At 44.4% G+C, this 5,536-nt stretch overlaps 1 non-coding gene across 1 annotated transcript; it reads right to left on the bottom strand.

Moving 5' to 3' along the window:
• Positions 1–4,809: 4,809 nt before the first annotated feature.
• LOC112547964 lies at positions 4,810–4,999 on the bottom strand. The gene has a single exon (XR_003091753.1). It is a non-coding gene; the product is annotated as a U2 spliceosomal RNA (small nuclear RNA).
• Positions 5,000–5,536: the final 537 nt, after the last annotated feature.

Raw genomic sequence — 5,536 nt, 5'->3', positions numbered from 1 at the left:
AACTTGTGTGTGCAGGGAGAGGGATACGTCGAGGATTGCGAACGGTGACGGGGAGAGGCTAGAGGCTGATCAGACCCCTGTTGCCTGCTTGAAATGCACTGGGTCCAATAGGCTCCGCAGCACTTAGAGATCTTCACACAGCATGAAGTCTCCTCCTCGTGGTGTTCGTGGAGTCCTCCAACTTGGGCGAAAACCACTCAAGCTTTTTATACGGCTAGCAAGCCAATCACTAGCCGCCACATGGGAATAATTTAGAACTAGCCAATGGTGGGGCACAAATTTGAATACGAATGGCGGGAACTCTCAGCAAAGTCCATTTCTGTGCTGCAAAGAAGAAATGCACGCTGCAAAGAAAGCTACAAATTGGCGGGGATTCTTTTACACTGCAGGTTATCTCTGCAGCAGAAAACTCCACCGTGCAAAGAAGCTGCAATTTAGCGGGAACATAATTCAGTGGTGCCAAAGCACACACAAAACAAAAATCACACCTTTGGGTTGTGACACAGGGCAAGAGGAAAGTGAATATTGCCTGTCTCACTTACAGAGATCACCCGAGTTTCTAGTACTTCCTGGCTGCATTATTTACTTCTGGAGGTGGACTGGGCTGGGGGAAAAAGCCCGCAAGGCCCAATCCAAGCTTAACATAAGCTGGTGAGTCAAACAGAGCTACACCTACCTATGATAGATGAGCTGGGTGAACAAGGTGATCCCAGATGACAGTCTGGAGGACCGTCTTGAACACCAAGCAGAGAAGAAACCAGCATGCCATTCATTTTTGGCCTTCATAACTGCACGTATGTAGGCCTTACATTTGCAAGAGAGACATTGTAGCTCAGACAGAAGTGATGGGCCTGATACAGAAAGCACTGAGGGAGGGTCTTTGGTTAGTGCTATGTGGGAGCAGGTAATCACAGTGGACCATTATAGCTGCCACCTCTCTAAATCAGACCCAAGCAGTTCTAACTTTACATATTTTGCTGAGAGGGTCAACCAACAGGGACTTCTGCATGGACTGGCGATGCTGGTGGGAATGAGGGTGGACCAGTGTGCTACAACCATATTCATTGTTCTCAAAGAAACTGGCTGACTCCAGAGGGTAGTGGAGTTTTAAATAGATTTTGGATTGTCATGAAGGATCCTGGGTTTAGAGAAAACTTGGAACTTTGCTTCTACAAGGATTGATTGGGGTGATAAATTATATTATGCCTTCTGTATGCTCCGACTTCTGTTTCCTGGCTGAAGAAGGTGATGCTGTCCTATGCCACAGGGGAAATTCGTCCCTGTTCCTTGCATGCCAACAGCAGCCAACTTTTCCTGAAGCATGAAATTTGATCAGCTTTTAGGCTGGTCAGAAAATTATCCAGCACTTTAAAATAAAAATCCAGACACCATATTTTACTGTATGGGTGCAGACATCCCAAAGGAGAATGCATTCAGTTCTCGGATAATACAATGACATTTAAGGGTTTGCATTCTACAGGAGGTTAGAATAGGTTGATCAAACAGTCTTTTTAGCCTTAAACTCTGTGAATCTATTTACTACATTCTGCTATACGTAGCTCCATTTGGGACATTCCCAGGGTTCCCTGACCCTGAGGAAGTACTATCCCCACTCAGTGCATAGCAAGATACAGAGCTTCTGTGACAACCTCAGTGGATTTGACAATTGGGAAGAGATCTCTGGAAGCAAGCCTGCCTTTTCCCACTAGCCAGAGTTGGCTCTCTCCCTCCTTAGAGTGATAGAGTAACAATTGCTACCTTGTGGAAAAAGCAAAAACACCTGATCTTCTCCATTGTCCCACCGTCTTACCATGGGAAGCTGGGGAACCTGCAAAGAATTACTTGCCTACACAGTTACAGGAACACAGTGAGCTGTGGGTCTAGCAGACTGTATTCACTTTCCGATTTTTTTAATTCCCCAGAACAAGGACAGTAGCTGTAGGGTTCCTGCAAAGGACTAAAGTAGGGTGCTTGGTAGTGTAATCTAATTATTATCATTCCTTAGGCTTAGGGCATGGGCTGGCAGCATCTGGAACAGTAGTGCTCAACCTTCTGGCTCCACAGGCTACATGAGGGGTGTGGGACTAGTTCACAGGCCAGATCAGGTGATCAGGGTTGGTCCAAATGAGCAATCCAGTGTGCTAGCCTGGCTGCATGGGCTGGACTGACATCCAACATGTGTAGCCTGATCTTATGTGGCTCTGGACACTCTCCAAACCAACCCTGCACACTGGATCCAGCTACACACCAGCTCCACCATGTGTCAGTACAGGCTAGCACACCTGGCTGCATCATTTGGCCCACAGGGCTCCCCAGAGGTCCAGGAACTGCACATTAACATTGCCACTGCTTCCCTGCCACCAAATTATCAGACCTATGCAGAGACCCATGTGCTGGATGACATGGCCTCACAGGTCAAATTTGGCCTGCAGGCTGGAAGTTGAGTATCCCTGGTCTGGAACGCAGCAGGTCATGAACAGCCAGGCTACATTTGGGTAATCCTGGCTATACACAGGAACGTGGCTTTTTGAATGTGTGGGATAGTTTGCTTCATGCTTAGAGTTGTTGTGTATAAGACAGAAGAACTGCTGGTATACTTTTGCATAGTTTTATATACTGGTGTATACATATACGGTGCAGACCAACGATATTTGTCACACCCCAGTCCAAGGGATTTTTTGTGGCAGTTTCCTAGTCTTGCCACTAGGGAGCTCCATCTATTCAAAAAACAAAGGGAGAAATAACCCAATAATTAGAAAACAAAGTGTAGGAGAGAGGTTGCAACACTATACATATACAGTAATTATTGATGTGGGAAGCAGTTTAAAGTAGGGCCAGGGAAGGGAGAATGCACAGTAACACTTTCTGGATATCTGCTTTAATATTGCCTCCAGCCTGTGTAGCTACTTTTTGCCTCCTGAAAGTTTCACCTGTACTGTCACTATGGTACAGAGTCTTCCCTTTCCTTCCTAGATTAAACTGACATGCAGGGTTGATTTCTGATGTTCCACAGCTCCTAATTTTCACCCCAAAGGAGGCTATTGTGCTATGTGATACAGTCCCTGCAGAATCCTTGTATAGACATTTAACCTGTATAAAAGATCTGGTTAAGTGTTCTGGAGTTCTTTTGAGATTTTTAGAGAAGCAAGATCCAACTCTCCATTTAAATCAGGCAGTGGCATCATCATCTTCATTCTATAATCATAGTAATTAAGAACCTCTCATTCTCCGATTACCCATCTTTTACATGGTAATATTATCATACCACAAGAACAAGTGATTGTTGTCCTTAAAGCATTTCTAGGCTAGCCCCCTGTTTTTCCTCACTTTTAATTTACATAGATTAGGCTGAAATTTTCCAGTGAATTTTAGGAGATTAACTGTTGGTGCTCACCATTTCTGAAGAGGAGGAAAGTAAAGCATATGCTTTCCAAATGATATAAAAATGGTTTACAGCAGGGTAAAACTCTTACAGGGAAATAAAAAGAAAGAATGCAGTGTCTTGGACTAATAAAGCCAGGGCTGGTAAGGTTTACAGAATTTATTTAAAAAGAGGCAGACACTGAAAATTAGGAGCTAAACAGAGGTCACTTTGAAAACCTGGCCCTAAGTTTAGGGCTACCGACACATGGTAAGCAGTGTAGGCTGCCAAATTTTCCAAGAGCTGTGATATCCATATGAGATACCAAACTTGGACTCTCTGCAAGAAACCTGTAAATGTTTTCATCATACTTCCTTGGCTGTGTTGCTTTTAGGATCCTTTTGATAAGAAGAAGCCAGTAACCCTATGGTAAACCTACATCTCCATACACTTAATACCTTCAACAATCAAAGATGATTCATCCTTCCCTATCCTTCACTTTATAAACAGACTCCAGATCTCTGTGTCAATCTAGGTTGTGCCTAAATCTCCTTTTATTTACTCCTGTAAATAAGGAAGAACTCCAAGGAAATCAGCGTAAGTTCAGAAGCAGGTCTGAGGTCCTGAACTTCTGATTACATACCCCAGGAACTTGTGTATCACCTCCTAGTTTCTATCTAGGCAAGAGTTCCCTAGACTGTTGATGTCAAGTGAAAAAAGGGAGATGAGGCATGAGTTGATCAAGCATCATAGCAAACTGTTTAGCTGTGGGTTTTTTCCCCCCCAGCCCTGCACTGAGCCGAGCTACTGAGAGGCTGCCTGCTTTCTGTTGTGCTCTGCAAACCTCAGGGAACATTGGTTTCAGCTAGAACCAGGAGAACTTGTTCTTATTCTGGCTAGCTCTGTGCATGGTTTCTTTTATGTTGTTAACCCTCCTTGCTTCTCTAAGGGTCCTTTGCTTAAACTCTAAATCTGGTATATTTCTGATTTCTGGGAAATCCAGGGAGACTATCCAATTGGAGGTGAAAGAAATACTGCAGTCAGAACAACAGGAAGATTGGGAAGACACAGGAAAGTGATATGTTATATATGTCAAATACAGGATTTGTATGTGATTTTCCACTAGTTATCAGTGGTGATGTTGCTATGCAACAGCAATTACAATCATCTATCAGTTTTCAGTATTTGGTTTTAACCAAGACCACACACTAGAGTTGTCACCTTGGGCAGATCCAGCTTACACACAACAAAAGTTGTGATGTTGAAATTTTGAATTATGCAATCTGGTGTGTGGGGCTACGGCCATGTGCTGGATCATGCCTGCATCCTAACCCTGCAGTGGATCAGGCTCACAAACTGATCCCATGCACCAGATCCAGCCTGTGGACTGATTTCACATTATTCAGTCTGCCCATAACCTGGAAAAGTTGGGGGGCTTTTGGGGGGTTTTGTGTCTTTTTGGGCCCAGAGGCATTGCTACATTGAGCCAATGCGTGGAGGGGCTGGAGCAAGCTCCAAGGCCCTCCCCTGGCACCAAAAATATGTTTAATGTGTCGGTCCTCACATCAAGGATGTATCAGCGATTAAACTGATAAGAACAGATACTACACTATTGTTCTAGAAAATCTGAAAGGAGAGGCAGGGTCTGCTTTGGGGGGGGAGAGGCCCCTCATAGTTCCTGTGCTGCGAGGTTACAGTGAATTGAGGTGCTCCCAGTAGCAAGGCTTCAAAGGCAGAGACTGTGGTCTGTCACCATAACATGCACATTGGTGTCTTTTACCTCAAAGTCATTTAGCTCTTTCTGTCACTGCTGCTCAGGAAGATTGCAGCCTTTCCCATACTATTGACCCATACACAATGAAGGCCCTGGGCCTATTGTCCTGTTGTTCTCCTTTAAGCAGACAATTTTTTGCTTCTTTCCAGTGACAGCAATTCTCTCAGAAAAACCAGCCAAACCCCAGTTCCAAGAAAGGGCTTATTGGCTTTTTATAGATAAGAGAGAGACTAGAAAACAAATGTTAGATAGATCATAAAAGTATGAGAACAGGCTCTGGGGAAAGTTCCCTCCAGGGGCCCTGGAGTTTAGTTACGGAGGAAAGAAGTTCAAAGAAATAGAAGTTACCTGACAGCTTTCAGCATGGCTAGGTTGCTCCTGCATGACTCAGAGAGCCTCAC

Source organism: Alligator sinensis, unplaced genomic scaffold, assembly GCF_000455745.1.
Source record: "Alligator sinensis unplaced genomic scaffold, ASM45574v1 scaffold449_2, whole genome shotgun sequence".
Classification (NCBI taxonomy): domain Eukaryota; kingdom Metazoa; phylum Chordata; order Crocodylia; family Alligatoridae; genus Alligator; species Alligator sinensis.
Note: the sequence above shows the minus strand (reverse complement) of the source record. Positions and strands in the feature narration are given on the sequence as shown.